The sequence below is a fragment of the Odocoileus virginianus genome, chromosome 26 (genome assembly GCF_023699985.2).
Source record: "Odocoileus virginianus isolate 20LAN1187 ecotype Illinois chromosome 26, Ovbor_1.2, whole genome shotgun sequence".
Classification (NCBI taxonomy): Eukaryota; Metazoa; Chordata; class Mammalia; order Artiodactyla; family Cervidae; genus Odocoileus; species Odocoileus virginianus.
The window spans coordinates 10636134-10663152 of record NC_069699.1 but is presented as its reverse complement, the minus strand read 5'-3'; the positions used below and the strand labels follow the sequence as shown (position 1 = coordinate 10663152).

Here is a 27019-nt window from a genome sequence, read left to right as displayed (position 1 = left end):
CTAACTATAGATTAAATTACTAATCCACTTGGAATTCTCTCCCAGTGACAAAGAGAATCTACATGACAAAAAGTGGTGTACAAGGGATGTCTGAGTTTATCATTATTAAGCGTATGTTGGGGAGAAAACTATTTTCCTCTAGTTTCTTAGCTCAGTAACTAAAGGTCTGTGAATTAAACTAACAAAAGGCAAATTAAGAGAAAAGACATAATTTTTATTGAGAATATGTTTAGGTGCACAGGTGTTCACAGAAAAGGGGTGAAACTCAAAAAAGCAGTTAGGCTTGGAGGCTTATGTACCATTTCAATGAAGGAAAGGAAGTTTGGGCTTCCAGGGATGATAAACTATGATGAAGTTACAAGGAAATACATGAGTGAACTAAAGGAAAATAAGGGCTACTTTAATAAGTTCTGTTTATGCAAACTAAACTTGGTGTCAGCTTCTCATCTTTGATAATGAGAATCAGTTGTTCTGGTACAGGGCGGGCACCTTTCTCAGAGGGAAATGTATGCCCTGCTTCTGGTACCCAAGGGAAGGGCAAAGAACTCTTCCTTTGTTGACTGATTCTCAGTTGCCTGTAGCTGAAAATAATCCTTATACCAAAGTGGCATATTTGGGGGTGACATATTTGACTTCACATCGTGATGATAGCTCCATTCTGGAGCACCCCTCCGGGGCCAGCCATAGCTTACATGCTTGGCCCTGGTTGGGGTTATGGGAGCACCCCGAGCTCCTTTTTCAAGTGTCAGTGGCCTGAGGTTGAGTCTGCCCCAGAACTGAGTACTCGCCCTCACGCAGTGGGCATTTCCACTGCTGGCGAAACTTGTGCTCACGCTGTGTTGTCTTATGGTGGGTGCCTCTGCATCTCTGCCCCTATGTTTACTGCCCATTCTATTGGTTCCAGCTTCTGCAGGAGGAGCCTAGGAACTGAGATGTTTGCCAAAGACCGGCTGCTTTGGCACTCATGGGCATATGGAGAACTCTTAAGGGGAAGCTAGGAGGACTTCTTCCCCTGCCCCAGGAAAAGTACTCCCGAGTTAAGGGTGAAGGTAGACTGTTAAGATGCTTCTCTCTTTCTCTCCTGATACCATTCATCCCTGTTTCCTGCATAGAAGAATAATTTACAAAATAATGCATTATTTCTCTTATTTTTTCCCCTGGCATTAAAGTTTGGTTTAGCATATCCATTTTGGAACCAGGCTGGGGACACCTCTATTTTAGTTTCTTGATAAGCAAAGACATGGTAACATCCATATGATCTCCACCAACCTCTGTCTTCTTTTTAGCTACTCTCAGGTCCCCAGAGGCCACAGCTCCTAAAAGAGGCCCCGAACCTGCCACACCAACATTTCACTTATACTAAATTCGATTCCCAGATCAACCTTATGGGTATTTTGGACAACTTTCCCAAGATCCACATGGCTCCTATGAGGCAGGACTGGTCCCAGTCCCGGTTGCACCATCCAGGTGGACACCAGTGGCCCTTCTCTTACCTCCATCATTCTTCTTCAGAAACAGAGTGAGCTACCCAAAACCATCAGGGCAGTCAGAATCAACTTCCTTCGCCTCTGGGCTGCCAGAAACCCTCGTTTCTGACTGTAGATCTTGTCCATGTCCACCCTTGTATTCTTTGGACTCTACACACATCTTGCCTTTTTTGGGCGGTCTCTACTCACTACATCCACGGCAGTGCCTGGAAAGAAGAGGCAGTTCTCAGAAAAGGCCAGATGAATTAAGACCCTACAGCTTAGAACCAAGAAGACAAATGCCACCCTCTCTTCTGATCAGCTTTTGTCAGGGTCACATCCCAGGGAATTTGCGGCACCTAGAGGCTTTCACACAGACCCGAGTGAATCCCAACCCTGCTGCTTCTTTGCTGGGTGACCTTGAATGTTTTATTTCACCTCTGTAGCCTTCATCTTTCTCATCTGCACATGTGGAGTGATGAGCCCTTTCTTAAAGGGTTAAAAAGCGATTTCCTCTGAAGACATCTAGCACCAAGAATGTGTTAATAAAGACACTATATTCTAACCACCAAAGTGATCCTTATCATTTTACCTTTGTGGTTTTCCATTTGCTAGGTATGAAAGTATTTCTTTAAACTGATTGTGTTGAAATAATATCAAGAAAGGTTGCAAGAATATAACAAAACTGCTATATTCTTCTCCAAGATTCGTCAACTGTTAACATTTTGAAACACTTGTGCTAGCTCTCTCTCTCTCTCTCTCTCTCTCTATATATATATATATATATATATATATATACATATATATATACACACATATATATGTGATATATAGATATTTTTTCTAAATCAGCTGAAAATTTTGGCATCACATTCCTTTATGCATAAACCCTGCAGTGTGAATTTCTAAAAAAACAAGGACATTCTCTTACGTCACCTTGGCACCATTATCAAGATCAAGAAATTTAACAGTAACACAGTATTACTCTCTAAGAAGTCTGTTTTGCAATCTCACCAATTGTCAGATGATGTCAGGTGGCGATGATGTCAGGTGATGACCTTTATAATACTTATCATCCCCTGGTTCAGGATCCAATCCAGGGTGGTGCATGGATTGTACTGTCAAGTCCTTTTACTCATCTTTGATCAGAAACTGTGCCTCTTCTTCTGGTTTTTAAGACACTGACATTTTATAGAAAAATACAGACCAGTTATTTTTCAGAATGTCCTTCAGTTTGGATTTGTCTGATAATTCTCTGTGATTAGGTCCAGGTTAAATATTTTTGGCAGGAACACTACAGAAATGATGAGTCCTTCTCAGGGAACACATGATGTCCATTAGTCCCAGCATTGGAGATATTAATATTGTCCATTTCATTCAACTCTGCCAGTAGGAAGGTTGCTATTTTTGTTATTAATAAGCCATTTATGAGAGATATTTTGAGACCATGTAGATATCCCATTTCCCATCAAACTCTCAGGGCTACTGTTCTGGAAGCTTTTGTGGACAAACTTCTCTCAAAGATGAAACACTGAAGAAGGTCTGTACTGCCTTGGTTCAAGAGGCATGAATACTCATTTTCACCAGTTTCCTGTGAGGGAGCCTGTGGTTAATGACTCGGGGAGGGGTGGCTGAGCTGGAGCCTTGTGGTCCAGGAGTTCTCCATCCTGCACCAGCACCAGCACGAGGGCGGGACGGGCGAGGAGCCTCCCGCTGCAAAGTGGAGGCGAGCGAGAGACAACCCAAGGCTACAGGGCAGAGTGGGCCTCAGGTTCACAAAGGCAGAGGTTCTCTTCCTCTGCCCCTACCAGCATGCTCTCCACCCATTCCTTCTGAGTATGTGAGACTCATCTAGTCTGGGCATCAGAGAGGCGCACATCACCGAAGCATCCCAGGAGGGTTACTGTGACAGCCTTGTTTCATTCCTCTGACTGGGGAACGCCGGAGCTAAGATCTTGTTGTGTGAACAAGGAGGAAATCAAATTTGCAGTTTTCCAAACAGTATGGGAGAACCTGGGAGTCAAAAATCATTAGAAATGGAGGGTGTCAAGAGTTTATCTTAGCATTCATAGCCTTTCAGGGAACTAGCATCATCACTCCAAGAGTTCCAGACCAGAGCAGCGGTATAGGTTTGCTGTAACTGGGAGCTGGATCTCCAGTTCTGGTTTGACTCTGACCCTATTGTGCAGTTGTCTAAGTACACCTTGTTCTTTGAGGCCATTTTCTTTCATTTTGTGAAAAAAAAGTTATTAGAGCAACCTCCCCCCTCAAATATAGGCCAACCCCACTAATGAAGACTGAGGTGAAAACTCTAAAAAACGATAGCACATGGAATGAAGCAACATACAATTTGTACATCTTGACCAAGTTGGATTTATCCCAGGAAAGAGAGGCTCCTTTTTCACGAGGAAAAATGAGAAGTGTGATTCACCACATTAACAGATTAATGGGGGGAAAAAATCTTCTGAGCACATGGTCATCTCAAAAGATGCAGGAAAACTGATAAAATTCAGCATGTATAAGGAGCAAATGAAACTCTCCAACTCTGCTGGTGGGAGTGGAAATGGTTGCAATCACCTTGGAAAATAATGTGGCATTTTCCTACTAAAGTGAAGCATGCACATTTTCAATGATTTACCAATACTACTCTGAGGTATATATCAAACACAAAAGTATATATTTCACTAAAGACATGTATTAGTATATTCACAGCAGAACAATTCATAATAGACTTACAGGAAACTACCCAAATGCCCATCAAACATAGGATAAATAGATTCCAGTATATTCACACAACAGCATACATTTCAGTGCTGAGAATAAATGATCTACAATTGTACAAAATAGTATAGGTGAAGATACTAACATAACATTGCACAGAAGCAGCCAGACACAAGGCTTCCCTGGTGGTCCAGTGGTTAAGAATTCACCTTGCAATGCAGTGGACATTGGTTTGACCCCTGGTCCAGGAGGATCCCATATGCCATGGAGCAACTAAGCCTGCAAGCCTCAATTCCTGAGCCCATGTGCAGCAACTACTGAAGCCCATGTCCTCAGGAGCCTGTGCTCATAATAGAAGCCACTGCAGTGAGATGCCTGCACACTGCAACTAGAGAGTGGCCCCCGCTGGCTGCAACTAGAGAAAGCCAAGTGCAGCAATGAAGACCCAGTGCAGTCAATAATAAATATATAATTATTAAAAAAAAACAAAAGAAGCCAGTCACAAAGGCAGTACTATGACTCTCCTTATATGAGAGACTAAAAAACAGGTAAAACTAGTCTATGGTGTCAGAAGATTGGGTACCATTGTGGGTTGAGTAATAAGATGGAAAGGGGCATCTCAGGATCTAGGTGGATCTAGGTGGTGGTCACACGGATGGGTTCAGTGTAGAATTGCATATATTTATGTTATAGGCATTTCCCACATGTGCACTACAGTTCATTTTTAATGTGAAAAAAACCCAACAGCATCTCTTCATTAAAAAATTCTTCAATATGGGACTTCTTTAACCTGAAACTACGAAATCAAATCAAATATCCTTATCAATGAGGAAATGTCAAAACAGATCCCTCTAAAATTAGGAATAAGAAAACTATGCCTTCTCTACCGCCACTTCTACTTGGTACTGGAGATATTCACCTGAACAATAAGTCAAGGAAAAGAAATAAATGGCATAAGGACTGGGACAGAAGACAAGATATCATAATTTATAGGAGATGGGAAGGGAAAACCCAAATGCATTCTTTTGGAAATCCAAAAGAGTCTACAGGTAAAATATTAAAGTTAGCAGTAAAATTACATAAGAGTGCAGAATGAAAAGTTGATAACACAATTCCATTGCATTTCTGTCTCTGCAACAAACATATATAAAATGTAGTTTTAAAAATGATTTTTTATTGTAACATCAATAAATATGAAGTGTTGATATATAAACCTCACAAAAATGAGGAATAATCTTTATAGAAATATTATAAAACTTTGTTAAAAGACATAAGAGAATTCCTAAAGAGTCGTAGAGAAATATCCTACTTATGCTTCAGAAGACTATATATCAAAAGATATCAGTTCTCCCCCAAACTGACTTAAGGGTTCCATATAACTACAAAAAAATTCTCACAATACTTTTTTGTGATTAACAAACTAGTTCTAAAATTTATTTAGAAATACAAATGCCTATAAACAGCCAAGATACCGCTAAAGAAGAAGAATATGGGGTCTCATCATGTCAGATATGAGTAATTATTATAAAGCTTTGGTAATTAGATCACATAGCTTTACACTCAAAATAATAGGTAGATGAAAGAACCAAAGACAGAACCCAGAAGCAAACCTATTCATAGACAGAAATTTTTTAAGAACAAGTTGGCACTGCAGCTTAGTAAGAAAAGGAACACTTTTTCAACAAATCTTGAGTCAAAATTGATTATCTATATGAAAAAATGACTTAGCCTCCTACCTCAAACCTTACAAAAGAAAACATTCCAGATTGTTTAAAGATGTACAGACTTTCCTGGTGGTTCAGTGGTTTAGACTCCACGTTTCCACTGCAAGGGGCCTGGGTTCTATCCCTGGTCAGGGAACTAAGATTGTGCATGCTGGAGGCACAGCCGAAAAAAAGTAAAAACAAGTATAAAACCTTTGATGTTCTGTTTCTCGATTTGAATGGTGACTATATTGGTATTCATTTTATTATTTTTTAATTGCATATCTGTATTTTCATGTTATAATATTTAATGTATCTTATGATAAATTTTTTTAAAGCCAATCTACAACAAACAGGGAAAAAATGAGGGAGTTGGATAGGATAATACTTATGGATTTCTTCATGCTCTCATTCATTCATACAAGAAACATTTTGGCTATATTATGCAAGGTCCTAGGCATTCCAAGAACAGGAAATAAGCTGGTTCAGAGAGTCACTATGCAGTTCCAGAGCCCGCTGAGACCTCACGACACTCTGGCACCAGCCAGTTCCCAGCTTCACAGTGTCATTACAAGACTTCACTTTGTGTAAAACACAGCCCATTCACACTATCTAGCAAAAACAAAACAATCCCCCCAAAGCAATCCATTCCCACCAAGAATTTACAAACATTACTGTACCTCTTCCTCCAAGGCTCTGCCACTCTCCTCCTCTTTTCTCCTCCTAATTTCTGTCCCCATCTTTGTCTTTGTTCTCAGGATCAACACAAATTCCTCCTTTGGCACAGCGGTTTGTTTCCTTTGCTCCCCCATCACTCAAGGGATGGGAGCTGACCGAGAGGATGTATGTGCCTACTTTAGGTCAGCTAAAGTGCAAAGAGTGTAGCAACGCCGTCAGAAAAGCACTTCTCTGGGAGACTTGGAGCCTGGGTTTGCATCCCAGGAGAGCCATCATGCTGTCCTGGAACTCTGGGAGAGTCACTATTCTTTAGTCCAGCGCTTCCACACTTAAACGTGCACACAGATCACCTGTGAAAGCGAAAAGTCGCTCAGTCATGTCCAACTCTTTGCGATCTAACGGACTATACCGTGGGTAGCCTTTCCCATCTCCAGCGGTTCTTCCCAACCCAGGGATCAAACCCAGGTCTCCCGCATTTCAGGCAGATTCTTTCCCAGCTGAGCCACAAGAGAAGCCCTCACAGATCACCTGGGAATCATCTTAAATGGCATGTCATGACTCAGCAGGTCTGAGCCCAAGATTCTGCGTGTCAAACTGGCTCCCAAGCAATGCCAATGGGGTCAGTTTGCAGATCACATCTTGACAAGGGGTTAGGATCTTCATCTATAAAATGGGCACAAAGTCTCCATGCAGATGTTGTGATTTAATGAGATAATAAGCATGAATGTGCTTGGGAAATTTTGTAGCCCTTATGAATATGATGAGCTGGGATGTTCTAAGGCTTGTCCAATAAACTTATGGTAGGACCTCCCCCCCATACTTCCATTGCTTGACAATCTGAAAAACTACCCATACTCTGCCAATTTGGCGGCTGAGCCCTTCAGAAGTGTCAACTGACCAAGAAGACACACCAGCCCTCAATAAAGAAGTCCCTGGAGAAGAAGGGAACAACATCCGCTGAATCATTGAAAAAGCAAGAGGAGCTCCAGAAAAACATCTATTTCTGCTTTATTGACTATGCCGAGGTCTTTGATTGTGTGGATCACAATAAACTATGGAAAATTCTTAAAGAGATGGGAATACCAGACCACCTGATCTGCCTCTTGAGAAATCTGTATGCAGGTCCGGAAGCAACAGTTAAAACTGGACATGGAACAACAGACTGGCTCCAAATAGGAAAAGGAGTACATCAAAGCTGTATATTGTCACCCTGCTTATTTAACTTATATGCAGAGTACATCATGAGAAATGCTGGGCTGGATGAAGCACAAGCTGGAATCAAGATTGCCGGGAGAAACATCACTAACCTCAGATATGCAGATGACACCACCCTTATGGCAGACATTGAAGAAGAACTAAAGAGCCTCTAGATGAAAGTGAAAGATGAGAGTGAAAAAGTTGGCTTAAAGCTCAACATTCAGAAAACTAAGATCATGGTATCCGGTCCCATCACTTCATGGCAAATAGATGGGGAAACAGTGGAAACAGTGAGGGACTTTATTTTCTGGGGCTCCAAAATCACTGCAGATGGTGACTGAAGCCATGAAATTAAAAGATGCTTACTCTTTGGAAGGACAGTTATGACCAACCTAGAAAGCATATTAAAAAGCAGAGACATTACTTTGCCAATAAAGGTCCATCTAGTTGAGGCTATGGTTTTTCCAATAGTTGTGTATGGATGTGAGAGTTGGACTATAAAGAAAGCTGAGTGCAGAAGAATTGATGCTTTTGAACTGTGGTGTTGGAGAAGACTCTAGAGAGTCCCTTGGACTACAAGGAGATCCAACCAGTCCATCCTAAGGGAGATCAGTCCTGGGTGTTCATTGGAAGGTCTGATGCTGAGGCTAAAACTCCAATACTTTGGCCACCTGATGGGAAGAGCTGACTCATTTGAAAAGACCCTGATGTAGGGAAAGAATGAAGGCAGGAGAAGAGGACAACAGAGGATGAGATGGTTGGATGGCATCACCGACTCAATGGACATGAGTTTGGGTAGGCTCTGGGAGTTGATGTTGGACAGGGAGGGCTGGCAAGCTGCGGTTCATGGGGTTGCAGAGTCACACACGACTGAGCGACTGAACTGAATTGAACTGGAGAAGGAGAGAGCAAATCAAGGATGTGATGTGGCAGCTGACAGATTTGCACAAGTGCCCAGCCACTTCCAGAGTTAATGGGGTGGGCAAAGAGTCTGCAGAAACAGGAAGTCCTGCAAGAGAGCAAGGAAACACACACACACATGCACACACACACACATTATCCAAACCCAGAGAGGGACTCTTGGGTTAGTATCACATTTTCTCTAAAGGTCAGAAGCTCGTTAACCCTTGGCAGATCCACAGAGCTGAGAACACAGCCCAGTAAAGATTAGGGCAGGTGCATGGAGGGGCAGATGGTGAGATGGAGCAGGTGAGCTCAGGACCACTTTGGTGCTAGAACTCAGGACCAGAGATGCTCCACAGCCCCATGAACCTTCTCACCTGCCGGGCCCTGGGTTCCACTTCCCACACTGGCCTGCTTCTTTCAGATGCTGCTCATTCTTGAGGGGGCAGCAGAGTGAGTCACCAGATGGAAGGTGTTTAACTGGCTTGCCAAAGTCACAGTGGAGTTGCTGGCAGAGCTGACTCCCAAGTCTCCAGCTCCAGGCTGTCCATCAGAAACGCAAGGGCAGGTTATCTGGGTGGCTCCGCTTAGGGATTATCAGAAATTGTCAGCACCTGAAGTGAGGAAGAATGTAAAAAGGACTAGTATTTGTTCAGCACCTACAGTGGATCAGGTACAGGCTAAATGCTAACTAATTTATTCTCACAGCTCATGAAGATGATATTTCTGTTAATCAAATAACATCTATAAAGGTTCTAATATGGTATATCATGAAGAAGAAAGTTTCTGCAAAATGTTTGGTTATTTGTCCTGCTGCCCCAAGTTACAAAGAATGCAACCCAAGAAGGTATAAGCAACTTAACCAAAAGTCACCTCTCTAAGTGGAGATTTGAGCTCAGGACCACCAGGCTCTATGTTCTGCATACTTTCCATTACGCTGTGCTGGAAAGGAAACAGGCTGGGCTCTGGTATAAAACAAATAACTCCTGTTTGCAAGGGGATTTGGGCAAGGTATTTCTCACCTGGATCTGTGATGGCCTAAGGGATCTTCCCATCTTTAGGTAAGAAGAGTGTACTGAGTTGTAGAGCATCCTGCCCCCAGATTCACACTCTTCCCAGAGTCCTAGAATGTGATCTTGTCTAGAAATCAGATCATTGCAGATGATATTCATTACAATGAGGTCATACTTGAGTAGGGTGGGCCTTTAATCCAATACGACTGATGTCCTCAGAAGAAGTGAACAGACACAGGGAGGATTCCCAAGGGTGACAGAGGCAAAGATGAGAGTGATGTGTCTACAAGTCAAGGAACAGCAAGACTTGCCACCAACCACTGGAAAGTAAGGCATGGAATGGATTTTCCCCGAAAGGTTTCAGAGAGAACGTGGCCCTGCCTACATCTCGATTTTGGACGTGTGGCCCCTAGAGCTGTGAGAAAACACATTTCTATCATTTGAGTCACTGAATTTTTGGTAACCTGTCATGCAATCCTGGGAAATTAATACAAAAAGCACTTAAGAAATTTACAGAGTGACTAGTCTCAAAGCACTGCCATCATCACCTTGAGTCAAATGAAAAAAAAAGAACAAAACTACCTTTAAACTGTGAGACTTGAGGGAGGAAGGGACATTTTGGTCGACGCTGAATTTCCATCACATGCATAAATGTCTCTCGAGCATACACACTCACACGTACCCTCCCTCCCCTTCTTTCCGCACAGGCTATTTAGAGTGCCCACAATCCACTCAGTGGGGCTGCCCTAGCCTTTCTGGATGAGGTTGGGGGGGTCATTTTATCAGCAGCCACTTCCTGCACTACTGTGACATACTAGGGTTCAGGTGGGGTGACTCTTGCTAGGCGTTTTCAATCTCAGCTGGATTTAGAAGAATCATCCTTTGTCTATGTTGGCATTAACTCCTTAACCACATTCATCTTCCATAAATAAATAACAGTTACGGAATAAATAAGTGTCATGATTTTCATTATAAATCTATTTCTCAATCTTAGCTGTTTATAAAATTGTGTTGTCATTCAGTTGCTAAGATGGGTCCAACTCTTTGTGACTCTATGGACTGTAGCCCGCCAGGCTCCTCTGTCCACGGGATTTCCCAGGCAAGAATATTGGAGTGAAAAAAGGAAAAGAATATTGGAGTGGGTTGCCATTTCCTCCTCCAGGGGATCTTTCTGACCCAGGGGTTGAATCCGCATCTCCTGTGGTTCCTGCATTGGCAAGTGGATTCTTTACCACTAAGCCATCAGGGAAGCCCTTCTAGAATTTTAGGGGAATTTTAAAAACATCAGCATCAGGATCCCACTCCAGACCAATGAAATCTGAATCTGAGTCTTTTGCAAATTCCACCATGTGATTCTCATGTGCAGCTAAAGTGGAGAACCACTGTTCTGGATCTTTGCGGTTGTAAATATAGTCCATGCACCAAAGCACTGACACCACCTGGGAGCTAGTTAGAAATGCATACTCCTGCCCCACTCCAGATCCGACTCTTCATTCTGACAAGGGCCCAGGGGATCTGTGTGCACACTATATTCAAAAGCCCTGAGCAAGACTGACCCTTCCTTCACCTTGGATGAGAAGGAGAATTCCTTTGGCATCCAATACGAAGCCATTAACAAGCACAGGAGGTCCAGCTTTCCTCAGAGATGATGTTCAAGCTATTTCATAACAATGCTGGCCATTGAGATCTGGGATAGCTGCAATGTTGAACTCTGGCTGAATGTCGATTGCAGTCTTACTATTAATATTCTGGTTCTTAGAGTTTCCTGTCTTGGCTACTGTGATTGCATCCCAACCTCCAGGGCCTTTCTGGCAGGGGAGAGATGGGGAAGGCTGCAGCAGGCACGACTGGGGTGGCTTCTTAGCTCCCAACTGTTCTGTTGCTTTTGGAAATAGTGTCAGCATGCAGGGGCAGAGTTCTCACTGGCTGGTGGCAGGGGTGAATTAACTACATCTTTCTTTCAGATTCTAAACAAATTCTAGAAATACAGACAGAATTTTTAAATAATGCCATTTTAGCACATTTGGGCAAAGCTAGAATGGAGGACACGGGTTTATTGAATGGATGAACCCAGGAGGACAGTAGCTGAAAATGACATTTTCTCTCCAACCGCTGTCCCTGCCAACTGTACTGCTGAAAGCTGACTCATCCCTCCTTACATAGATGACTGCTCAGACCCCACATCTTTCTGAGTCACACTTGGGTGTTAATACCTTTTTTTAAAGGTATTTTTTAAAAGTCCAGCCCAATAAAATATCAAAGCATTGACCTCTTACCCACCCAACAGTCCCTGGTCCTCCAGCTGGGCCTCCTTCCAAGGAAACTGGCCTCGGGGAGGTGGGAGAGGGTGGCTTCTCCTCCTTGTCCTTCCCTTCTTCTCCCTCCCTCCTCACTCTGCTCCCCCCGCTCCGCCAGGGCCGGGCTGGGCTGAGCAGGCAGGCAGGGTGGGGAGCAGAAAAGGCATATCATGGCTGTTCTGGGAACAGCCTGGCACTGAGGTCCTCTGGCAGTGCCCGAGGCTGCCTCTTTCCTGTGGAGCATCTCTGTGGGTTTTTCAAGGAACTCCCGTCACTGATCTAGGTGATACACTCTAAGCCTGGCTGCTACCCCCGCATTTCCCATGGACTTCCCTGCTGGCTGTCTTCTCGGGTAGGATGCTCCCAGGACAGTGAAACTCTGGGTTCCCGTGGTCAGGGTTCATCTCTGGCCCTGAGAAGCTCAGGGCCCCCTTCTGGGAAGGGCAGGTCTCTCCCAGGTGGCCCACCTCTGGTTCTACTGCAGATGCACCTCACCTCAAGGACTTCACAAGGCAGCTACCACCAGGTCCGAGAAGACTACCAGTCCTGGCATCTCCAGATTCCGAAGACACAGCCTGGTTCTCCAAGTGATTCTCTTGAACGTTTCCTTCACGGGCTTCAAAGGCCACAGGAGCAGAAGGGGGTGGGCCCCGGAAAGAGGAGGGAAACACTTCAGGCTCCCTGCCCTCTCTTTGTAAACACATCCTCTCCGTCCACTGCAGGGACCATGGACACCCAGGCCTTGGTGCCTCCAGCAGGCCTCTGAGGTTCCTGCAGGACCAGCTCTTCCTCCCTCTGCCTCTGCCTCAGGGCTGCAAGTCCTGGGACTTAACAACCTAGGGGAAATGCTCAGTCAGTGAAGGATGGGGTCAGCGACAAGATCCCTGGCTCCCAGTTGTGGATGGAACAATCGTGAGGTTAGTTCTGCACAGTCTCTCAGACCAGGGTAGGGGCTTGGAGAAGGTAAGAGAGGCTCCAGGATGCAAGATTTAAGGTGGCACCTACCAGCGTTGTGCGAGAGTGGGTCCCTCCTTAATCTGGCACCCCAAGGGCCTCATCCTACTCCTGGCCCCATCTCGGAGGGTCCCTAGCGGGATGGAGCCCTGGGTGCTCACAGCAGATCCTACTCAGTAACGTCTGGGTCAAGTTCCTCCCTTCAGACCTGAGGTAGGAGATACATAGGCCCCCAGCTGAGCAATTACAGCTGGTCTCCTGCTGATGCTTCAAGAGGGAGGCCAGCGGGAGCAGTGCGCCCAGATGGGGTGCATTCTTGTGGGGTTTCCTGGCCCGACACACACCCAGAGAAGGCCCTCAGTCTAGGCGGAAGGACAAAAGGAGGGAGGAGAGGTCAGCTGGAATCCATCTTGGCTGAGAGATGCAAGCCCATACCAGGACCAAATATGAAGATGACTGGTCAGAAAAAAAAAAAAGCAGAAAATTACCTTGATTTAAGCAACCTAAGCTGGCCCCGTTGCACATAACTCACTCTGAGTTCAGCTGCGTGTTCTTTTACATGTATTCTGCTTCTTTTCATAAACACCTTTATCTTTTCACAATCTTAGTCTCTTTGCTGAATTCTTCCTTCAAAGAAGACAAAAACGAAGGTCCTTCCTTTTAGTTTTTCACCACCGGTATCAGAACCACCTCCCAATAAACTACTTGTGCCCTCGTCTCAGGTTTGCTTCTTGGGAATCCAAGACCCTTTCCTGCTTCTACGTTATCAACTGTCAGCCTCATCTCCGTCTGCCACTGAGGTGGTGTGAGGGAAGTTCACAGGACTGGGTGTTTTATAGCCAATCCTGCCTTTAGGCTTCAGTCTCCCTGACCATAAACCTTCTCCTCCCTGGCAGGAGCCCCCTCTTTCCCTCTGGTTCTGAACCTGTCAGGCTGCCAGCAGCACCAACAAACCCAACAGATGGGACAGTCCTGGCAACACTGGAACCCTGTTTCCAGCTGGGAACAGAATGACGTCATAGGTGGTCTTCCTTCAGGCCTTTTAGGGCTTTCCTTGTAGCTCAGCTGGTAAAGACTCTGCTTGCAACACGGGAGACCTGGATTCAATCCCTGGGTTCAATCCCTGGGTTGGGAAGATCCCCTGGAGAAGGGAAAGGCTACCCACTCCAGTATTCTGGCCTGGAGAATTTCATGGACTGTATAGTCCATGGGGTTGCAAAGTGTCGGACACGACTGAGCGACTTTCACTTCAGGTTTTTTTTTTTTCCAGGTTTTTAAATTAATGAATTTCAGTTGTGCTGGGTCTTTGTTGTTGTATGGGCTTTCCTCTACTTGGGGCATTCGGGGGCTACTATCTAGTTGCAGTATGCGGGTTTCTCATTGCAGTGGCCTCTCTTGTTTCAGAGCACAGGCGCTAGGGTGTGTGAATTTCAGTATTTGTGGCACAGTGGCTCAGACATTGCGGCTCCCAGACTCTGGAGCACAGGATCAGTAACTGTAACACAAGGGCTTAGCGGCTCTGTGGCAAGTGGGATCTTCCCGGACCAGGGATCCATCCTGTGCCTCCTGGCAGGTGGATTCTTTACCACTGAGCCATCAGGGAAGCCCTTCCTTCAGCTTTAAGAAAGAAAAGCCCACAAACTCCCCTCCCCCGAAATTAACCTTAACAATTGGAAACACTCCAAATGCCCAATAGTAGAAGATTAAATTACAGTATATCTGTACAGTGGAATATACATGGGCATTCAAAATGATGTGACAGGCGTTCAGTCGTGTACGACTCTTTGTGACTCCAAGGACTGTAGCCCACCAGGCTCTCTGTCCATGGGATTCTCCAGGCAAGAATACTGGAGTGAGTTGCCATTTCCTTCTCCAGGGGATCTCAACCCGTGGATCCAACCCGGATCTACTGCATTACAGGCAGATTCTTTATGTCCAAGCCACCAGGGAAGCCCTTCAAAATGATATTGTACCTCTACTCTTACTGATGCTGATGAATTTTCATAACACATTAAATGATACAAAGATTAAAAAAAAAGAAAGAAGCCTACAACAGACACGTGGGTTGAGACTGGAAGGAGAGTTTTCACTGAGATTTCAGGGCTCTGCCTTCAGTTCTCTCCTTCCTGGCCTTTCTGCTCCCACTTTGCAGTTGCTCTGGCAGCCTCAAGTTCTGACCTGCCCAGAATACGACATGCAGTGTGACAGAAGTAGGCACATCCCCCCATGTCCTCACGTTGACTCACGAAATAGGGCCATGATCTGGAGACTGGGGGAGCAGAGGAGAAAGTGTGGGAAGAACTTACACCTGAGGGAGGATGTGGGCTTGGGGTCTAGAAGGTGACACCCTGTTAGGGAAACGAAATGGTCTCGTTTAGGCTTCACAGACGAAGCAGAGCAGGCCTCTGACCTTGCTACTAACCTCCCTGGACACTGCCCTGACTGTGAGTGACTGACTGCTTACTGTGAGTGGAAGCCTTGCAAGCACCATAGATAGAGGCTGAATCTTGAGACCGTTGAGCCCCGGGAGGTGTCCTGGCCAACCAAGTCCCAGGCTTAACAACATTCCAAGTTTTATAAGACAAAACAAACAGCACTAACAGGAAACCAGAGCTGCTATTTGCTCACAGATTGATGATATCAGTTTGCATCCTGGGATTAAAAGTGGGAGCCCCCCCCCAAAATAAATAAATAAATAAATAAAAGCGGGAACCCCGAAGTGCAGTCTTTGAAGTCTCACCCATGGAATGGATGCAATGCTTGGGTCCTTTTCCCAACTGGGACTCCAGACGTGCTGTGTCACGGGGACTTCCCAGTGCTGTTTGAGTCTGAATGCTGGTCAAAACCCAATTTGGTGATGTATCCTCTCAGTTCAGTTCCGTTCAGTCACTCAGTCGTGACTCTGCGACCGAATGGACTACAGCATGCCAGGCTTCCCTGTTCTTTACCAACTCCCAGAGCTTGCTCAAACTCATGTCCATCAAGTCAGTGATGCCATCCAACCATTTCATCCTCTGTTGTCCCCTTATCCTCCTGCCTTCAATCTTGCCCAGCTTCAGGGTCTTTTCCAGTGAATCAGCTCTTCACACCTGGTGGCCAAAGTATTCGAGTTTCAGCTTCAGCATCAGTCCTTCCAGTGAATATTCAGGACTGGTTTCCTTTAGGATTGACTGGTTTGATCTCCTTGCATATGTAACCTCTGTTGTTTCTATTTATCTTTTCTTTTAATGTTAGTATATTGAAAGTAAGCTAGATAATCCTCTAACAAACATTTGTATTATTTATTTGTACAGAACAAGCGGCTTATTTTGTTAACAAATCCTTTGAACCTGAGACAAAAGGGAAAACTTTCAGCAAAACACACGTGCAATTATGATTTTGTAGAACAGGAGGAATCCAGGGAAGGGATCATTTTAGAGTTTGGGTGTGATGTTAGTGCTACACCAAGAAAACCAATTTCATCTTAGTGTCTGCTTTCTTGGGTCACTACTGGCCTCATCTGTTGTAAGTTGGGTTCCCCAGAAGGAGCTCTGAGAGGAAGATGAGGGTGATTACGTTGATTAAGGGGTGCCCTTGAGGTCAACATCTGTGGGAGGGAGAGAAGGAAGGCAAGAATTGAGGAGACGGAGAGGTGAAACTGTGAAAGCCTCAGCTCACGCCCCCACCCCACCTCCCCCAGGAGCTCTGCCACTGGAATGACCCTTCTGAGATGCCTCAACTTGGGTTGAGAAAGTCAGGCCTTTAGAACCTGGTATAGACCAGTCATTGGATGCAGGCTGGACCTTTAGCTGAACAATTTCTGAGACTGACAACAGCAGGGGGCCACCTGCCCACAGCACTCCCAGAAGCTGGGGGAATAGATCCTTCAGTCTGAAGGGAGACCAGGGCACATCCCAACCGAGCCCTTTGGACCTGTGTCCATCTCCTCCACCAGACAAGCTCCTTATGAAACACAGCAGAGGGGACAGCTCAGGGACCACCTTCTCCTCTCACAACAGACCTAACAATAACTACGCCTTGGGCCACACTTATTGGTCGGTGGGCAAGCTGCTTCCTCCAACTTCAAGGAGCCTGCATTCTAAGAAAATCAGCTCTGGTGCTGGCATGCAGGTAGGGGTCTTTGTCAAACAGAGAAAGTCACTATTACTGTGCCCTTTTGAAGTACTGGCTCCACTTCTGGCTGAGCTGGCTTGTGGGCCTGCTTTTCTCAGGATGTGAAATTGAAGGAGGGGTCAGGGGAGAAAGAGGAGGAGGATGGCTGAGGCCCAGAGGGGTGAAGGGCAGGAAGGTAGATGGGGGCAAAGAGACCAGGAAGGCACCAGTAAAAACAAGACCAGCATCGGAAAGAGGACCAAGGTCTGGGGAGCAGGAAGGAGGCTGATTCAGGGACCCTCCTGCCATCTCTCTCTCACACTTGCCTAACCGAACCTCAGCACTCCTAAGCCCACCTGTCTGTTCCACACAGTAGCTCCTGGTTGAAGTACGCATTATCTCCTGCCTGGGGCTTCTCATGTGGCTCAGTGGTAAGAATCTGCCTGCCAGTGCAGGCGACATAGGTTTGAACCCTGGGTTGGGAAGATCCCCTGGAGGAGGAAATGGCACCTCACTCCAGTATGTCTTATCGGGAGGATCTCATGGACAGTGGAGCCTGGTGGCTGCAGTCCAAGCGGCTGCAAAGAGTCAGACACGACTGAGCACCCATATGAGCACCTGCTTGTTGCACTTAGCTCCTGATGATAAGATTCAAGCAGACTGTCCTCATTACCCGGCTATTCTACTCAATGTCCCCCATACACTCAGTTTCCCAGCCTCCAAAACAACCATTTCACCCCATACCCGGTCCTCACTCTCAGCCAGTTGCCTTGCTTCTTGGCTTCCCCTGTGGCTCAGTGGTAAAAAATTTGCCTACAATGCAGGAGACACAGGAGATGCCAGTTGAGATCTGATCCCTGGGTTGGGAAGATCCCCTGGAGGAGGATATGGCAACCCACTCCAGTATTCTTGCCTAGAGAATCCCATGGACAGAGGAACCTGGCGGGCTACAGACCATGAAGTCTCAAAGAGTCAGACATGACTATGCAACTGAGCATGCCCTGTACACCCTAATTTCACTGAAAAACTAGAATCAATCAAAATGGCTATTTTGGCGGCAGGGCCTGGGCAGCCAGAGCAGCACAGACCTCAACTCTGGGCCCCAGGCACCATGTGAGGGGGACTTTGGGGCTGAGGGGATCTGGCACCCTCCAGGGGAGGTGTGACCCCACACCCCTACCCTCTGGGCCATCTGCAGGATGCTGGCCTCTGCCCCAGAGCAGTCACCAGAGAGAGATGAGTAACAACCAACAGCAGTGGTCAGCAGTGTTCGTGATCCTCTTTGCCCTCATCACCACCCTCATCCTCTGTAGCTCCAACAGTGCCAGTGAGGTCTCTCATTACAGCTCCCTGTGGGGCCAGATCCGCCAGCTGGTCAACCTCAAGAAGTGGAGCATCACTGACGGCTACATCCCCATTCTCGCCCACAAGACACTGCCCTCCGGTGCCACCAATGTGATTGTCACCAGCTCCAGCCACCTGATTTGCTAGATACCAAACTGGGCCCTGAGGTCAAGCAGGCTGAATGCACAATCTGCATGAACGACACACCCACCACAGGCTACTCAGACCACCTTGTGGGTAACAAGACCACCTTCCACGTAGTGGCCCATTCCAGGGTGTTCCATGTGTGGTGGAGACTCTAGGAGTTCATCAACCAGACCTCCGAAACCCTGTTCATCTTCTGGGGTCTCTCAAACAAGATGCAGACGCCCCAGGACAGCCTGGTGTGCGTCATCCAGTGAAGCAGGCCTGGTGTTCCCCAACATGGAAGCTTACACCATCTCTCTTGGCTGCATGACCCAGTCTGATGACCGCTTCTGGAGTGAGACAGGCAAGGACAGGGAAGAGTCCTACTCTTGGTTGAGCACAGACTGGTTCACCGTGGTGACTGTGGTGGAGTAGCGTGACCCTGTGCACATCTATGGCATGGTGCCCCCCAACGACCGCAGCGGCCCCTCCTACAGGGCCTGCCCTACCACTACTATGAGCCTAAGGCGCTGGACGGGTGTGCCACCTACATTCAGAATGAGAAGGGCAACCACCCCCACTTCATCAGGAAGAAGAGGGTCTTCTCTTGCTGGGCCCAGCTGTACGGAATCATCTTCTCCTACCCCTCCTGGACCTAGGCCACTCTGCCTGTGGGGCTCTCATGAGGGACAAAGGAGAAGTGGGAGTCCACGTAGGCCATCTCCTGACCCATCGTGGCTTCCAAGAGTGTCTTCCAGCCCATCAGACCTTGAAGAGGGTGTATCCTCCAGCCATTCAGGGCCTGGGGGAATCTCTTGGCCAAACAGGGATTTGGGCTTCTATATGGTTATTGGGTGTCAAGGGTATTTCCTGTCCAGTCAGGGTCTGAGCACAGTCAATCAGAGTAATCTGAGGCTAAGGTCATGTCCTTTCCCATGAGGCCTTGGTTCAGAGCCCCAGGGGGGGACCCCAAATCACTTCCTATTGGCTGGGACAGTGGGGTCCTGTCCCAGGAAGCTGAGAACTCTGTGTTGCCCCCTCACTTTCCAGAGCCAGAGAGAGGTTGTGTGGAGGTAAGAGGCCAGGCTGGGGCATTTGTGGGGTTGGGGGATCTCCAGGGGTGACAGACTGGTGAGACTGGTGACTGGTGTCTTGGTCCTCTCTCTGGGATTCACCTCTGGACAAATGACATCTGCATCTCTCATGCTCAAGTGAAAAACAGAATTTATTTTCTCTGCAAGTGACCCTATTTCGTTCCTTTTAGGGGTAGACTAATATTCTATTGAAGGGGGTGGTGATGGGAGGGAGGCCCCAGAGGGAGGGGATATATGTATACATAGGGCTGATTCACTTCACTGTGCAGCAGAAACTAACATACATTGTAAAGCAATTACAGTCCATAAAAATAAAACAAAAAGAATCATAATCCATTAACTCTTCTCTTTGCCTCACCCTGTACATCCAATCCCCTAGCACGTCTTCTTGTTTCAACCTTCAAAATATATCTGAACCCACAGCATCTCCCACTAGAACTACAATACTAGCTTCACCACTCTCTCCGGTCACTCATTCCTTGACAATCCCCACTCTGGCAACACGGTCCATTTTCTGGTCCGTCCTGCACAAGCTGTTTTCCTGGGAGGAGAGTAAGGCAGAGGTGAAGGGACACACACTGGAGCAACCGCCTGATTCAAAACCCTATGTGTGGGCTTCCGTGGTGGCTCAGCGGTAAACTATCTGCCAGTGTTGGAGACAAGGGTTCGAGCCCCGATCTGGGAAGATCCTACATGCCGTGGAGCAGCTAGCCCGAGCACTACAACTACCGCGTGTATGCTCTAGAGCCCAGGACCCACCCCTGCTCAGCCCATGCTGCAGCTGCTGAAGGCCACCGGGCCTAGAGTCCACGCTCTGCAGCAAGAGAAGCTACCACAGGGAGAAGCCCACACACCGAAACCACAGAGGAGCCACCACTCACGACTGGAAAAAAGCCTGTGCAGCGACGAAGGCCCAGCACAGCCGCAAATAAACACATAAATAAATAAATATTTTTTAAAAACCGATCTATGATTAGCCACGTGCCCTGGGGCCAAATTATTCCACTTCCTCTTTCCTCACATTTCTTACTTGTAAAGGAGGAATAACAAATATGGATTTGCCTTATAGAACTCTTCTGAGGGTTAAAGGGAGTCCTCTCCCCTAACAGCTCAAAACTGCAATCACTTACTAAGCACCTGTGAGAGGCCAGGCTTCCTGCTCAGTCCAGTACACATTCCTGTTTTTTTAAATTGGATACACACATACCTGGAGATAAGTGACAGTGGGCCAGGGGCACTCTAAGCCACAAGATAAATGTTAAAAAAAAAATCTTGAATACAGTTGACAATGGGGAAAGACCGTTCCATGAAAAGAGACCATTTATGTAATGGTATGGGAGGAATAACATTAAGCAAGGACTTAATGAATACTTATTGTATCAGGCATTGTTCTAGGAGCTTTACAGATACCAATTTACTCAATTTTTTAGCAGCTCTATGAAGCAAGTCCGGTATTGTGCCCATTTTATAAGTGAAGAATCAAAAGAAGACGTTGAGTAACGTGCTGAGGTCACCTGGCTAATCCAGACAGGATTTGGAATCTGGCAGCGTGGCTCCAGCATGGGTCCCTCTAACTTCCACCTTCCACGGTCTCGCTGTGAAACAGCTGCCAAGGGACAGGGCTTGAAAGGACACAGGTTTCACCAGAGATGAGTGACTGGAAAGAGACAAGCGGAAAAGAAGAGACAGGAATGAAGAATGGTAGCTTTGGGTGCTCTCAACCTGCGCTTGAATCCCAGCTCAGCCACAGCCCACCTGTGGACTGAGCTTGGACCCAGCACACAGGTTTCTTACCTGTAAAATGAGTTCACAGCTCTATCTTAGGCAGTTGGGTACATAAATAGCACCCACTGCTTATTAATCGTCCTTCTCCTTTAGGATCTTCTTCCTGTTATCATGGGCTTCCCTTGTGGCTCAGTTGGTAAAGAATTCGCCTGGAATGCGGGAGACCTGGGTTCGATCCCTGGGTTGGGAATATCCCCTGGAGAAGGAAAAGGCTACCCACTCCAGTAGTCTGGCCTGGAGAATTCCTTGGGGTCACAAAGAGTTGGACACGACTGAGCGACTTTCACTTCACACTTCCTGTTACTATAAAAGAGTTGAGCTCTTCTAGATCCTAATTTGGAGAAGGCAATAGCAACCCACTTCAGTACTCTTGCCTGGAAAATCCCAGGGATGGAGGAGCCTGGTGGGCTGCAGTCCATGGGGTTGCGAAGAGTTGGACACGACTGAGCGACTTCATTTTCACTTTTCACTTTCATGCATTGGAGAAGGAAATGGCAACCCACTCCAGTGTTCTTGCCTGGAGAATCCCAGGGATGGCGGAGCCTGGTGGGCTGCCGTCTGTGGGGTTGCACAGAGTCGGACACGACTGAAGCGACGCAGCAGCAGCAGCAGCAGCAGATCCTAATTTACTATGATGCTATGATAAAAGGGTCAATCCACCAAGAAGACATAGCATCTGTAAATGTGTATGTGCCAGTCAACAGAGCTGAAAAACATATAAAGCAAAACCTGATAGAACCAAAGGAGAAAAAGACACATCAACAGCGATGATTGTGGGGCCTCCCCGTGGCTCAGCGGTTAAGAATCCACCCGCCAATGCAGGAGACACAGGTTCACTCTCTGGCTCAGAAGATCCCATACACTTTGGAGCTACTAAGCCCATGTGCCATAATCACTGAGCCTGTGTTCTGGAGCCTGGGAACCACAATGACTGAGCCCACGAGCCACAGCTAAAGAAGTCCACACGCCCCAGAGCCTGTGCTAAGCAGCACGAGAAGCCAGCGCACCGCAACTGCAGATGAGGCCGCGCTGTCGGCAACTGGATTGAAAAGCCTGTGCAGCAACGAAGACCCGGCCCAGCCAAAAATCAATAAATAAATCTTTTTAAAAAACAACAATGATAATTGTGGACTTTAAAAACCCTCCCTCAACAATAGATACGCAACTAGACAGAAAATCAGGATCTATGAGAGCTCAACTCCACCATCAACTAACAGAGTCTCACCGACATTTATAGAACACCCAACAATAGCAGGATACACATTCTTTTTAAAAGTTCAGAGATCAAATACTAACAGAGACTATATCCTGGTGAATAAAATAAACCTCAACAAATTTAAGAGAATTTAAATCATATACAGTGTACTCTCTGACCATAATGGAACTTCACTAGAAATCGGTAAAAGAAAAATTTTCAAATACTTGGAAAGGAAACAACACATTTCTGATTAACCCACGGATCAGAGAAAGTTTCAAGAAAAATCAAATATACACAAATACACACATAGTGAATTGAGTTATTCTTAGTACCATTTATGCTAACTTATGGCTTGCAGAGAACATCGCTGTTAAATCTAATGTACTGACCACTCCATGTCAGTCCACTACAAACATGGTCATATACAGTGTCCCATTTAATTCTTACCAAAACTCTCAAAAAGAGAGTTTCTATTATTATTCCCATTTTGTTAATGCGGCAACAGAAGCTTACATCAGCTAAATAGCTTGTCTGAGGTCTCAGAGCTAATAAATGACAAAATCAGCTAAATTGAGGCACCAGAACTCTGAAAATGTCAGGTTTCAGGGAATATCCGGAAACCTGCCACAGATGACAACCCTACCTAACCAACCCCGTTATAACTAAGTCATATCTCCACACCCTTCCAAAACACTGCCCACCATCTGGAGTGAAATAGGCTTTCTCTCCAGCCCCTGATAACTGCCAGGAGGGGGGAAATTCAAAGGGAAAGAAGGACCACAAAGCCCTTCACATGAGCAGGAGAGATGCAGACATCTCTGAGGTCATAAATGCTAATACCTCTCTTGGTATGAGTCAGAGGGTTCATTGAGAACATCAAGATAGTTTTATTTCCAGATAAACATCAGAACAGAAATAAAAATAGTTATTTGACCTATGAAATACAGAAAAGTTCATATGCTTTTTTCTAGGGTGGGGTGGGAAGAGTGGATGCAAGAGATTTTAAAACTGTACTTAATTTTTACTTTTAGCCCTCTGTGTGTGTGTATGCGTGTGTGTGCGCGCACGCGTCAAGTCATGTCTGACTCTTTGAGACCCCATGGACTATAACCTGCCAGGCTCTTCTGTCCATGGAATTTTCCAAGCCAGGATACTGGAGTGGGTTGCCATTTTCTACTCCAGGCGATCTTCCTGACTCAGGGACTGAACCCGCATTTCTTGTGTCTCCTGCATTGCAGGAAGATTCTTTCCCACTGCACCACCTGGGAAGCCCCTTTAGCTCTGTAATAATGCCAAAACTGTAAACGATATTCAAAATTTATAACAAAATATAGCTGTCCATATAGCTGTCTCTTGTCCCCAAACCCCATACGAGTCCCACACTCCAGAAAAAGATCACAAAAAATACTTTCAGTTCCTTTCCCCCTCTGGTATTTACCTTCAAAATTTCTAAATAGTAGGCTTATCCTGGGGCTTCCTGCATGGCTCAGATAGTAAAGAATCTGCCTGCAATGTGGGAGACCCAGGTTTGATCCCGGGGTCAGGATGATCCCGTGGAGAAGGGACCAGCAACCCACTCCAGTATTCTTGCCTGGAAAATCCCATGGACAGAGGAACCTGATGGGCTACGGTCCATGGGGTCACAAAGGCTTATCCTACCATTTCTCAGTTTATAACCTTTATTTTCTGTTGATCTGCTGTTGAGAAGGTTGAGGATTTGGTCCTCTTCCCCTCCTGACTCCTTTAGCCTCACATAACATTTCAGAAAGACAGCTCCTAGGTCCTCATAGTTGACAATACACTGTATGTAGACTTTTAAGTCCGAGGGTTTTTTTCTTTTTCATCCCATTGAAAATTTCCTCTTAACTGCCACTTAATGCCTCAGTGTATGATGATAATACCTCATCATACAGAAGTCTCTAATTTTTTTTCAACTGCTTCCTTGTTTTGGAATTTGAGTTCATTTCAACTTTTTTCTACTGTAAATAATATAAAAAAAACACTTGAACATGCATTTTAAAAACAACATTTAAACATCTCCTAAGGATTCTTAGACGAGGAATTAATGAATCAAAATGTACGTTGTCAACTATGAGGGGGAAATGGCCACAGAAAATACACTGGGTGGTGTAAGAGCAAGTACAGAATAAAAATAGAGAGTTAATTCTCCTTGTCGCAAATAAGGAAAGAGACTTTTCTCCCCTCTCCCTTTTGTTTCAGAATTTCTCTGTCCTACTCAAATGTGCATACATCTTTATAATGATCTCATAACTGAGGATCATTTCCTGAGGACCTGGGAGCCATCTTTCTAAAGAGCAAACTGTATCCCAGTTTCCATGGAAGGATGAGAGCCTAACTGGTGGCCCCTTCCAATCTACAGTGAGAAGCTTGTTTCTCCTCTGATTAAGGCCAACACGGGGTCTCCCCAAATACTCTGGTAAATGTGGAGCCAACTACGTGTGATGAAAGGTGCTGCTGAGTCCTCTTGCTGCTGCTGCTAAGTCGCTTCAGTCGTGTCCTACTCTGTGACCCCATAGATGGCAGCCCACTAGGCTCCTCTGTCCCTGGGATTCTCTAGGCAAGAACACCGGAGTGGGTTGCCATTCCCTCTTACTCGGGGCCTAGTTATTGCTCACCTCGAGAATGTGTATGTAAGGGGCTGTATCCGCTTGGCTAAATAAGGGGGTGCGATTACGTTCCATCTTTGCCATCTCTTAGCACATTGCTTGAGATGCAATCACATTCTGAACTGGTGGCTCAGACGGTAAAGCGTCTGCCTACAATACGGGAGACCCGGGTTCGATCCCTGGGTCGGGAAGATCTCCTGGAGAAGGCAATGGCAAGCCACTCCAGTACTCTTGCCTGGAAAATTCCATGGACGGAGGAGCCTGGTAGGCTACAGTCCATGGGGTCGCAAAGAATTGGACACGACTGAGCGACATCAATGTCAATATGTCAATGTATATAGTATAAATGCACATTCTGGTTTAATATAGCATATATACTCAATAATAAAAGTGTTTTCTTCCTCTGCTGCCTTTGTGGAGAGGTTTTTCTGGGCTGGGAGAAGATTTCGCTTTTTTAAACTATATTCTTTCTGTAACCAAGCAGGACTTTGTGGGGCCTTTCCAGACAGACCCCTCCCCCCAAGTCCTCTGCTATAGTTACCCTCTGAATGTACCTAGATAACAGTATCGGCTGCAAATTTCCTGAGTTGCCTTACAGATGCTTAAACCTCCACCAAATGGAAAAAGTTAACTGCTTGATGACATGAGTATGTAGCCCCCAGACTTTCTGGAGCCTGAGGACTGATAATGTTAGCCCCTGTGACACTGCCCTGTTACCTCACCATCAGTCAATTAGAAAACTGTGCAAGAGCTGAACACATGCACTTCAATTCCCTTCCCTCATCTGGCCTGTAAAAATGCCCTCCCTAAAACCCATCATGGAGTTCAGTTTTTTTTGAGCATCAGGTTACCCAGACTCCTTGTCTGGCACCTTAAAATAAACTCTGCGGTTTCCTTCACCACAACTCAGAGTCAGTAGCTTGGCTTTTTACTGCACATGGGCAAGCAGACCCAAGTTTGGTTCCATAAGATCTCAACAATGGCACTCTGCCATAATGATATTAACATTTGCCATCCCTGGATGGAGTGGAATCCCACCTGCTAATAAGGTGTAAGCTCATCACTACATTAGTTTTTCATATCAGAGAGTGAAAGTTTGTGTGTGTGCCCAGCCTTGGAAACCTCAGGCCTGGCACCACGTCCTGTAGCTCTTTAGACTCTATTTCAGAGGATGACCTTTTTCGCCTTTTCAATCACGTGCACATGGCTCCTAAACATTCTACAGATGCCACTGGGCATCTTACCCACGTCTTGTGCCGTCCTCTCCCGACTGAGAATAGCTCCCATCACATCTTTAACTTGAGGCTATTTTCACCGTATCCTGTCCTTGAACTTCTTTCAACCACAGACTATGACAATTTTCCAAGATGCACCATCCTCTGTTCCTGACAAGACCCTGTGAGTAAAGAGTCTATTGAGAATCTGCTAGCAAGAAGACACTTTAACGTGACGTAATTCACAGAAATGATACGCCATCACCTTTACCATGTCCGCATTCCACAGTTAGAATCGAGTTGCAGTTCCTGCCCAGTTCAAGAGGAGGGGATCATACAAGGGTGTGAATGGCAGTTAAGGGGATCATTGGACCACCTCAAGTCTACCCATCACAGTCTTCTGAGAGTTTGATTAGACACAGGCTCATACCTCCTCATCCTGTGATCCATGCCTCCTAACCTTCCTTAATTTTTTCTACCCTTTTGTCTTGCAGTGCAATTCTGGTAGTATTGTCAGAGCTTTCTTAAAGTTCACAAATTCTTCTTCTCCTGTGTTTAACCTTAACTCATCTGTTGCATTTTGCATTTTTAGTCATTTTGTATTTCT

The 27019-nt window shown here is 46.0% G+C and overlaps 1 non-coding gene and 1 pseudogene across 1 annotated transcript; one reads left to right on the top strand and one right to left on the bottom strand.

Moving 5' to 3' along the window:
* Nucleotides 1-195: 195 nt before the first annotated feature.
* LOC110139478 (uncharacterized) lies at nucleotides 196-21246 on the bottom strand. Its single transcript, XR_011483603.1, has 6 exons — nucleotides 21103-21246; nucleotides 15673-16518; nucleotides 12474-13559; nucleotides 9046-9282; nucleotides 6571-6918; nucleotides 196-1693 (listed from the first exon to the last, which is right to left on the bottom strand). It is a non-coding gene; the product is annotated as an uncharacterized protein (transcript).
* LOC110139479 (alpha-N-acetylgalactosaminide alpha-2,6-sialyltransferase 6 pseudogene) lies at nucleotides 18261-19153 on the top strand (annotated as a pseudogene).
* Nucleotides 21247-27019: the final 5773 nt, after the last annotated feature.